Source organism: Penaeus chinensis, chromosome 20, assembly GCF_019202785.1.
Source record: "Penaeus chinensis breed Huanghai No. 1 chromosome 20, ASM1920278v2, whole genome shotgun sequence".
NCBI lineage: Eukaryota > Metazoa > Arthropoda > Malacostraca > Decapoda > Penaeidae > Penaeus > Penaeus chinensis.
The window spans coordinates 2870713-2880515 of record NC_061838.1 but is presented as its reverse complement, the minus strand read 5'-3'; positions in this window follow the sequence as shown (position 1 = coordinate 2880515).

Sequence of the window (9803 nt, the reverse complement as noted above, 5' to 3'; positions counted from 1 at the left end):
TTTCTTACCATCTTCTTTTTTCTTTTTTCTTTTTTTTTTTCTTTTTTACTTCCTTAAGGCACGTGGAGAAGGAGAACTGAGAATGACAAAAGCTTATAGGATTTTTTTAAAAAAAATTTTCGATACACGAGGCAAGGAGAGGATTACAGATCAATCCAGTAAAAAAAAAAATAATAAAAAATAAAAGAAAAAAGGAAAAAGAAAAAAAAAACACACATTAATCTCATGATAATTTAAAAGGTGAAACATTTAAGAAGGTGACTAGGTGGGGGGGATACTATGAATTTAGCGATGGTATAAAATCTTGAACAAAAAAAAAAAAAAAAAAAAAAAATAAAACAAAAAAAATAAATAAAAAATAACATTATCAGGGAAATATAAATTACTACATTTCTCTTTTGATATATCACACGCCCAAAGGAACTGAGACGCTGAGACGAAATGATACAGAGAGAGAGAGAGAGAGAGAGAGAGAGAGAGAGAGAGAGAGAGAGAGAGAGAGAGAGAGAGAGAGAGAGAGAGAGAGAGAGACAGATAGATACATACATACATATAGAGCAGGGGAAAGAGGAGGATTAGGGAAGAAAGATAGAGGGGGGGGGGGGAGGGAGGAAGGGAGAAAGAGAGAGAGAGAGAGGGAATAGGGAAGAAAGAGAGAGAGGGGGGGAGGGTCAAATGAGAGAGAGAGAGAGAGGGAGTAGGGAAGAAAGAGAGAGAGAGGGGGAGTAGGGGAAGAAAGAGAGAGAGAGGAGGAAGAGGAAAGAGAAAGAGAGAGGAGGAAGAGGAAAGAGAGAGAGAGAGAGAGAGAGAGAGAGAGAGAGAGAGAGAGAGAAAGAGGAGGGGAGGAGAGAGAGAGAGAGAGAGATGGGGGGTGGAGATATAAGGGGAGGGAAGGGGAAGAGAGAAAGAGAGAGGGGGAAGGGGGGAGAAAGAAGAGAGAGAGAGAGAGAGAGAGAGAGAGAGAGAGAGAGAGAGAGAGAGAGAGAGAGAGAGAGATAGAGAGAGAGCGATAGAAACAAAAAAAGAGAGAAAAAGTGAGAAAGAAAGAGAGAGGTGGGGGGGGGGGGTGAGAAAGAGATAGGTATAGACAGGTCATAAATAGATAAAAGATAAGTGATAAATTCATAGATGAATAGACAATGGGTATAAAAAGGTAAACAGACAGATACATAAAGAATCAGACAGATATACAGATAAATAAAAAGAATTAAAGAAAAAAAATACTTTCAAAGAAAAAGATGAATAGACACAGACAAACAGACATACAAACAAGCAGGCAAATCACCAACCAAACAATCAGGTAGAGATATTCATAACACCGTTATATAAATAGACAGATAGATAGATAGAGAGAGAGAGAGAGAGAGAGAGAGAGAGAGAGAGAGAGAGAGAGAGAGAGAGAGAGAGAGAGAGAGAGAGAGAGAGAAAGGAAAAGAAACAGGCAAAACGACCATTTCATCTTTAACTATGCTGAAGCGAAAATTGCACACTCTTTAAACTGGGTCATTTTTTCCCGTTTGGTTAAGACTATCAGGTTGATGACCGTTCGAAGGGGGAAAAAATGGAAGAAAAGAATGAGAGCAGAACAAAAAAGAAAGAAAAAAAGAAAAAAAATGAAAAAAGAAAAGGAAAAAAAAAGAAAAAAAAGAAAAAAAAGAATAGAAAAAAGAAAGAAAAAAAAGACATAAAAAAAAAAAAGACAAATGAAGAGGAAGAGAAAAGAGCGTAGATATAACAGTGATTCCTACTGCTTCACCGTTCAGGCAATGTGGAGGCAAGAGAGGGAGAGGGGAAAATACATGGGGATTGGTGGGGGGTGGAGGGGAGGGAGGAGGCGGAGGGTGGCGGCAAGGGGAGAGGTGGAAGGTGGAGGGAGGAGGTGGAGGGTGGAGGCAAGGGGAGAGGTGGAAGGTGGAGGGAGGAGGTGGAGGGTGGAGGCAAGGGGAGATGTGGAAGGTGGAGGGAGGAGGTGGAGGGTGGCGGCAAGGGGAGAGGTGGAAGGTGGAGGGAGGAGGTGGAGGGTGGAGGCAAGGGGAGATGTGGAAGGTGGAGGGAGGAGGTGGAGGCAAGGGGAGAGGTGGAAGGTGGAGGGAGGAGGTGGAGGGTGGAGGCAAGGGGAGAGGCGGAAGAGTGGAGGGAGGAGGTGGAGGCAAGGGCAGAGCTGGAAGGTGGAGGGAGGAGGTGGAGGGTGGCGGCAAGGGGAGAGGTGGAAAGTGGAGGGTGAATGGTGAAGGTAAGGCGGAAGGTGGAGAATGGAGCGTGGAGGCAAGGGGAGAAGGGGAAGGTGGAGGGTGGAGGTGGAAGATGAAGAGTGAGGGGGGGAGGGAAGGGGAGAAGTGGATGGTAGAGGGTAGAGAGTGGAGACAAGGGATGTATGGAGGGTGGAGGTGAAAGGTGGAGAGTGGAGGCAGAAGGCAAGGGGGAGGTAAAGGGTGGAGGAGGGAAGGAGGTGAAGTGTGGAGGGTGTAGGCGAGGGGAGAGGTGGTGGGAGGAGGCAAGGAGATAGGTGGAGGGTCAAGGTGGAGGGTGGAAGATGGCGAAGAAGAGATTTACTCAACAACGTCCGAAGTGCTATTTTTTAAGGTAATTTATTTGAGCTTCCTCGCAATTTTTGCAAATCACCCCCCCCCCCCCCAAAGTTTTTGTTTTTTATGAAATATCTATGATTTTTTTTTTCCCTTTAAGCCGGCTGATTTGTAGATCTGTCTGTTTTCTTCACATTTCTTCTATTTCTTCCTTTCTTATGAAGCTTTTGTTGTCTTCCCCTCGAGTTTTTTTTTTTTTTTTTTTTTATGATTATCATTAGTTGCCGTAATTTTCTATTGCTTTAATAATTAGTAAACCCCTTTTGAAATAAACAGCATCTAATTTGCTACCTGAGTCAATTAATATATTTATGTTATTATCGCATACTCGAAACCCACAGTTTTATGGGGTAATTTGCTGAATCCAGAATCTATACTTGTGCTTTTTTTTAACACAAACTATAAGCATATCCAGTTATTTGAGTCCTTTGTTTTGAGCCAAAATAACACAACTGCACGTAACGAAATTCTGCCCCCCCCCCCCCTTCTCATTAACCAAACATAATCATTATAAGAGCACTATAATTGTAATAATGACGAAGGTAAGGAAACATGAATATAGTGTTTTAATATTCAACCATTGATGCGTATAATTAGGGAAGGGTTATAGTGGAAAGGTCTAATTCATTAAACTGATTTTTTTTTCCCTTTTCTTTTCCTTTTTTTAAGTTTCCTTTATGTCTGCACTTTCATTAAAATTTCCTAACGCTGAAAATTGCTTTATCCAATTTCATTATCTTTACCATTACTTACGATGACTATGTCAAATGTCAGCCTTTGATAAGATTAATCACGATACACAATCATTCATCCCTTGAAATAATTCTTAAAAGGTGTTGAGTCTGAGCTTTGCAACTTGCCTGCGGTGAGTCGTCGCATAAAAAAAAATAAAAACAAAAAATCCGTGTCCGTAAGCGAAGATTCGTTCGAAAAAAAATGAAGAAAAAAGGCTTTGCAGAGTCATTTTACCGGACTTTTTCATCCTTTTTTTTTGCAAGGCAGAAACTTTCTCCAAGCACTAGAGTGGCTTCTGGGATGCGTCGACAAATAGTTTACACCCTATAGAAAGCGGCTCACATGCATGCACATGCAGGTACATGTTCAGACACACACACACACACACACACACAGACACATGTTCAGACACACACACACACAGACACATGTTCAGACACACACACACACACAGACTCTCTCTCTCTCTCTCTCACTCACTTACACAAACACACACACACACAAACACACACACACACACGCACACATACACCACACACACTGTAGGGCCCTACAAGAGTATGGTAGGTGGCGAGCTTAGAGTGTAAAGTAGAAAACCAAGCTCTCTTGACTCCTTTATTGTATAGTAATGATGGAGTACGGCTGTGCGGAGGAGCGAGGTGTTACTCCTTGGCTCCCCGCAGGAAGTCTACCTGTCATCTCCTACAGTGGTCTACAGTTGGGTATAAATCACGTAAACACATGTTCGAGTGTGCGTGTTTTTTCTACAATACTTGCTGTTATTGATTACTTGATTTACCAATTAAGCAGTTATTCAATATTCATTATATGTTTACCTCCCTAGCCACCAATATGATTCATCCCCATCATTAAGCTGGCCTGGAATATTTATAATACCACCTCTCTGGCTCAGTTAGGTTAAAAAAACACACAAATAAGTAGAGTTAATTACTTTTACTCTTACAATTTAGGATCAATATCCTTAAAGACAGAACCCAACTCCGTTTTCTCCAGCCTTACTTTTTACGACTGTTATCTTTTAATTTCGAACGGAAAATTCTTTCATAATAACATATAAATACAGTAAACGGGAAGAAATGATGCAGAGAGAAAGAGAGAGAGAGAGAGAGAGAGAGAGAGAGAGAGAGAGAGAGAGAGAGAGAGAGAGAGAGAGAGAGAGAGAGAGAGAGAGAGAGAGAGAGAGAGAGAGAGAGAGAGAGAGAGAGAGAGAGAGAGAGAGAGAGAGAGAGAGATAGAGAGAGAAAGAAAGAAAGATGGACAAATAGATACATACATACATATAGATATAAATACATATACAGAATCTGCTTTTAGAGAAAAACAAATACGATTTCATTCTGTGAAAAAAAAAATAATAATAATAAACAAAAAACGCAAACATGTGGATAAACAGATGGTATTTATATATAACCACAGAAGCCAAACTCTCCCTTGACACGCGAGGAAATTCGTCCATTGAGGTTACTGGAAGTTAAGGCAGCGAAAAGATTCTACCTAAATTTCCCACAATCTTTAATTAGCTTTGAACAGCTTCTTTGACCAGTTTACTTTCACAAGGGTGAACAACTCGCATAGGGAAGAAAGACTCAGATTTTCTCTTGTTAGAATGAGACGAACGAACAGATGAACGAGAGCAGAATAATATAAATAATATTTATAGTATGGAGAAAACTAAGGTTATCAACTTATCAGACAGATGACTGACGTTAACTACGCATTGCTTCAGAGTTTGTGTAATGTGATTTTTCTTTTCTTTTTTTCTTATCTTTACGAGACTGACATTAAACCGGAATAAATCTAAATATAGCAAACATGGCGAACAGCACTTGTATCCATATGATAAATAATGTTGTCCTTTTTCATCTTGACAGGACTGATTTTGAACCGAAATCAGCCTAAAATTGACAAAAGTGGCGTAAAATACTTGTGTCCACTCTCTCACACACACAGAGATAGATCGATAGATAGATAGATAGATAGAGAGAGAGAGAGAGAGAGAGAGAGAGAGAGAGAGAGATAGAGAGAGAGAGAGAGAGAGAGAGAGAGAGAGAGAGAGAGAGAGAGAGAGAGAGAGAGAGAGAGAGAGAGAGAGAGAGAGAGTGAGAGAGAGAGAATGAAAGTGAGAGAGAGAGAATGAAAGTGAGAGAGAGAGAGAGCGAGAGAGAGAGAGAGAGTGAGAGAGAGAGAATGAAAGTGAGAGAGAGAGAAAGCGAGAGAGAGGGAGAAAATGAGAGAGAGAGAGAGTGAGAGAGAGGGAGAAAATGAGAGAGAGAGAGAGAGAGGGAGAAAGATAGATAGATAGATAGATATCCTGAATATAACTGAGCTCCACATTTCTTAAGCCCCGCAACCATGGGACGAGTCACAGGACGAGCTCTGTTACTTTCCGACGGAGCGTAAGATTGATTTTTTGTCCATCAAGTATTTGCTTTTGTATTTGCTTTTTACAATGGTGTTTTGTTTTATAATCTTCAATTCATGAAGATATAACGTAATTTTGAATATTGTTGATTTTGCTTTCATCGTTTCATGATTGATAATTATATAACAGTGAGTCATAACTGTCTAGTTGTATTTAAAGAGTTAAGAACCTAAATAATATCTTATATATTTTTTGTTTTGATAATATTCAGTTTATAAATATATGATTTCTTTTCAAAGATTTAACTCAAGCCTTGAATTGCACTAATTAATAACATTAATATTGTTACTTTGAAAGTGTTGATTAATTATTTGAAGTTACGCTATTATTAATGAGAACTGTAGTGAATTTCCCTCGCTTCAGGTGGGTCCTCCCGCAGGCTTCCGGACCGCCTGTTCCCCTGACGTTACGGTTATCTATATAAAATCTACGGACTCCTCCGCCCTGCAAGATGACGTGGTTCTCCTGTTTTCCTGTGTTTATATGTTGTTGTTTTTATATAAGATAATATAAGAATATTTATATAAGAATAAACCTGTGTTTTTATACCCCTCTGACTTACCTTTCTCATCGGTCCGTGATCTACATCTACATCTACACTACTTCTACTATACGTAACACTACTTGTACACTACTTACCTTATGTTCCATACTTGCCTTGTCTTATTCTTGCCTTTTTGCCTTCGACTAATTCACCTTAGCTCTGTTTCTCTCTTCGTGTTTTTTTCCGTTTTCCCTCACGGATCCCTTCTTTCATGTTTTCATACTTTCCTGTCATTCATTTCTTTTATGTGCCCATTTTTGTATAGTTTTATTGTTCTTTTTTTGGACCGCCCTTGGAGAGAAAGCAAATATATGTACATCGGAAACATATAGGATGCAAGTAAGGCTATTCCACGTACAACACCGACTGGCCTAAGTATTTGTCGCAAAAAGGAAAATAACGATCAGCTACGTCATCATTCTGAACGATTTTGTTTCACGACCGGTGGGGAATCCACGGAGATTTCAACGCTGCTCAAAATACCTATCTAAAATTTTCCTTTAATTAGAAATTAAAACCGAGTATGAATTTCACGTGCAGCCACACGGTCATGCAGTCTGGACGAATGTCAGGGGAATGGATATGTTCAGTCCATTTCTTTCGTTACACTCAGGCATGGAAAAAATATAAACATACAAAAGGCTACTTTTACACGGGGAAACAGAAGAGTGTGCGTCGATCTCAGAGAAATATACAACATATCTGATGATACTGATGACAGTAGTGATGCTGAGGATGAAGAGGAGGGTTGTGATTATGAGCGTGATGATGATGATGATGATGCTGAGGAGGAAGAGGATGATAATGATTATAATTATGAGCGTGATGGTGATAATAATGATGATTATGATTATAGTGTTGGTGATGATACTGACGATAATTAGGGTGATGGTGATAACAGTAACAATAGCTGGCTATTGAAAATAATAATGATAGACAATAAATCATATAATAGAGATTATCAGATAAAAAAGTAACCAAATAATGAAGAAAGTCAGCTGAAGCCTCTAGCAGCTCCTTAAATAGAAAACAGCAAGCATGTTTCTGTCCGTTCAACCACGCCTCACTTTTGCTTTGTGAGTGTTGATACACATGTCTTGTACACAACCATTGCTTTCAATTTTTCTTTTCTTTCTGCTGTCCTGTATTAGGTGGAAGTTGTATCACTGTGTTGTCGTGATATATTTAGAGCCATTTTCTTTTAGAATATATATATATATATATATATATATATATGGTAGAAAAAAAACACAATGAACACACTAGACTTTATTGAAAATGAGAAAGCCCCTTATCTTCATACATATATATATATATATATATATATATATATATATATATATATATATGTATATATATGTGTATATATATATGCATATATGTATATATGCATATATACACAAATATACATATATAGATACATATGTATACATACATGTATATATATACATATATATAGACAGACGACTGCCGCGATAGTCCAGTGGTTAGCGCACTGGACTATCGCGGCAGTCGAGTTCAATTCCCCGTCGCGGCGGTCGTAAAAATGCCTGCGCTCTGACTGCTTGCTGGAGCCCGAGAAAACGACATATCGCCTTGAGAAGTCAAACGCATGTGTCATAGGGGAATTCACCGCCGTGGCACAAGCGTTAGCGCGCCGAACCGCGGTTGATTAGGAAGGGCATCCAATCAGGCAAGGGTGACATTGCCATATAACCTCTCAGTAGTGAATTGAGAGAGGCCTATGTCCTGCAGTGGAATAAATTGCTGTATAAAAAGAAAAAAAAAATATAGACAGACAAATTTATAGATATGTACACACACACACACACACACACACACACACACACACACACACACACACACACACACACACACACACACACACACACACACGCACAAACAAATATATGGTCAGATGTGATTTTCAAGCACCGCGTGCCGAAGCTTGTTTTCTCTGCATGAAAGACCAGTGGAGCAAGGTCCCTGCTTTCGACAAATAGCTCCGTCGAAAGCAGGGAGAAGAACTGTGTCAGTACGTAGATCAGTAGTTGGTTGTAGTCACTTAAATGTAGTCACTTAATATTCACTTATCTGTCCATTTGCCTCAGCACAGTTGCACCGAGATGATTGGTGATAATCAGCCCTATTGACTTATGTCACCTTACCGCATAAGCTGGTGCAGAAGTCTGATGACAATAATGTACAATATCAGCATTTACATATTCGAACAGCCTCCGGGTTTTTCTCTCTGTACAATATATACGCTATGTGTAGAAAGTTTCAAACCCATTCACTTTCAGAATCACGGCACAATATGCATGGGAGATTTTAATGCTAGACATTAAACATTTAGAGACAGTCATTGCAATGGAAAGGGCGAAGAGTTCCGAAATTTTGTGAACAATAGATCTATGACCGTATATGATACAGACAGGGAAACTCACGTAGCGGGGGCAGGCTAGATTATATAATAGGAAGGGATCTTGTGCATGGAAACGTCAGAAGCATGCTTGCAACAGAGCTAATCAGTGACCACTTTGCAATAGTAACGAGATACGCTGTTGATAATAGTCAAACTTCAGTTTTAGTGCTGTAGCAGATAATTTATACCTCATGAGGGGGGACTTTTTGATGTGCAAGTGCAGTTGATCGCCGGGGTCCTAATGTCACTGCGTGCTCTAAACCTTTGGAGGCCGATCCAGCTGAGTATGAATCTATAGTTCTGAATTCTTTCTAGAAGTAAAGCCCAGAATTTAGTAGTAAAGAACGAAAAGTTTCATTATTTAGCTTTTTTTTTTTTTCTAAGAAGAAACAAACTGACATGCGTTTGAAAGATATTTTAGAATGTGATAAAGTGGATGATGTGAAGATTGAGTGCTTCAGGTTCAGGTACTGTATGTAAAGAAGAAAGCGTGGGAGATGAATGCTCTGAAATTCTGACCATAGACCACAAGTCACTTATTCAGATTAGTAATGAGTGAAGAAGAAATTGCGAAAGAACGAATTTTAGGAATAATGGATTTTTAATGAGCAAGTACCGTCCCTTAGACGAGCCTGCCTGTAATACCTAGAGCGTACTACACCAAAGAGTTGTATTAAAAATATAAGGTAGTGGGTCTTGTCCATGATCATGTGGGTGGGCATTTCGGAGGCAAAAAACCTTTAAATGAAATGACATCTCATTTTTATTGGTTTCTGAAATTTGTAGATCATGTGCTATATGTCATTGACAAACCAAATCATATAATTCCCCCTGTCCCTTTAGAACTTATTCCAGTTTTTAATGACCTTTCAGCAAAGTTATTATTGACCTGTTATTAACCCTGTGCCATACACCAAGCGGGGAAATCAGTTCTTATCGACTCTCATGTGTTGTAGTAATTGGTATCCAGAGTCAATGCCACTATGCGATAAACAGCAAAAACTATTGTTCCAACCCCGACTAAGTTTGTTTTTTCCACTATAATTGGATTCCCAAAGTTATTGCAATCTG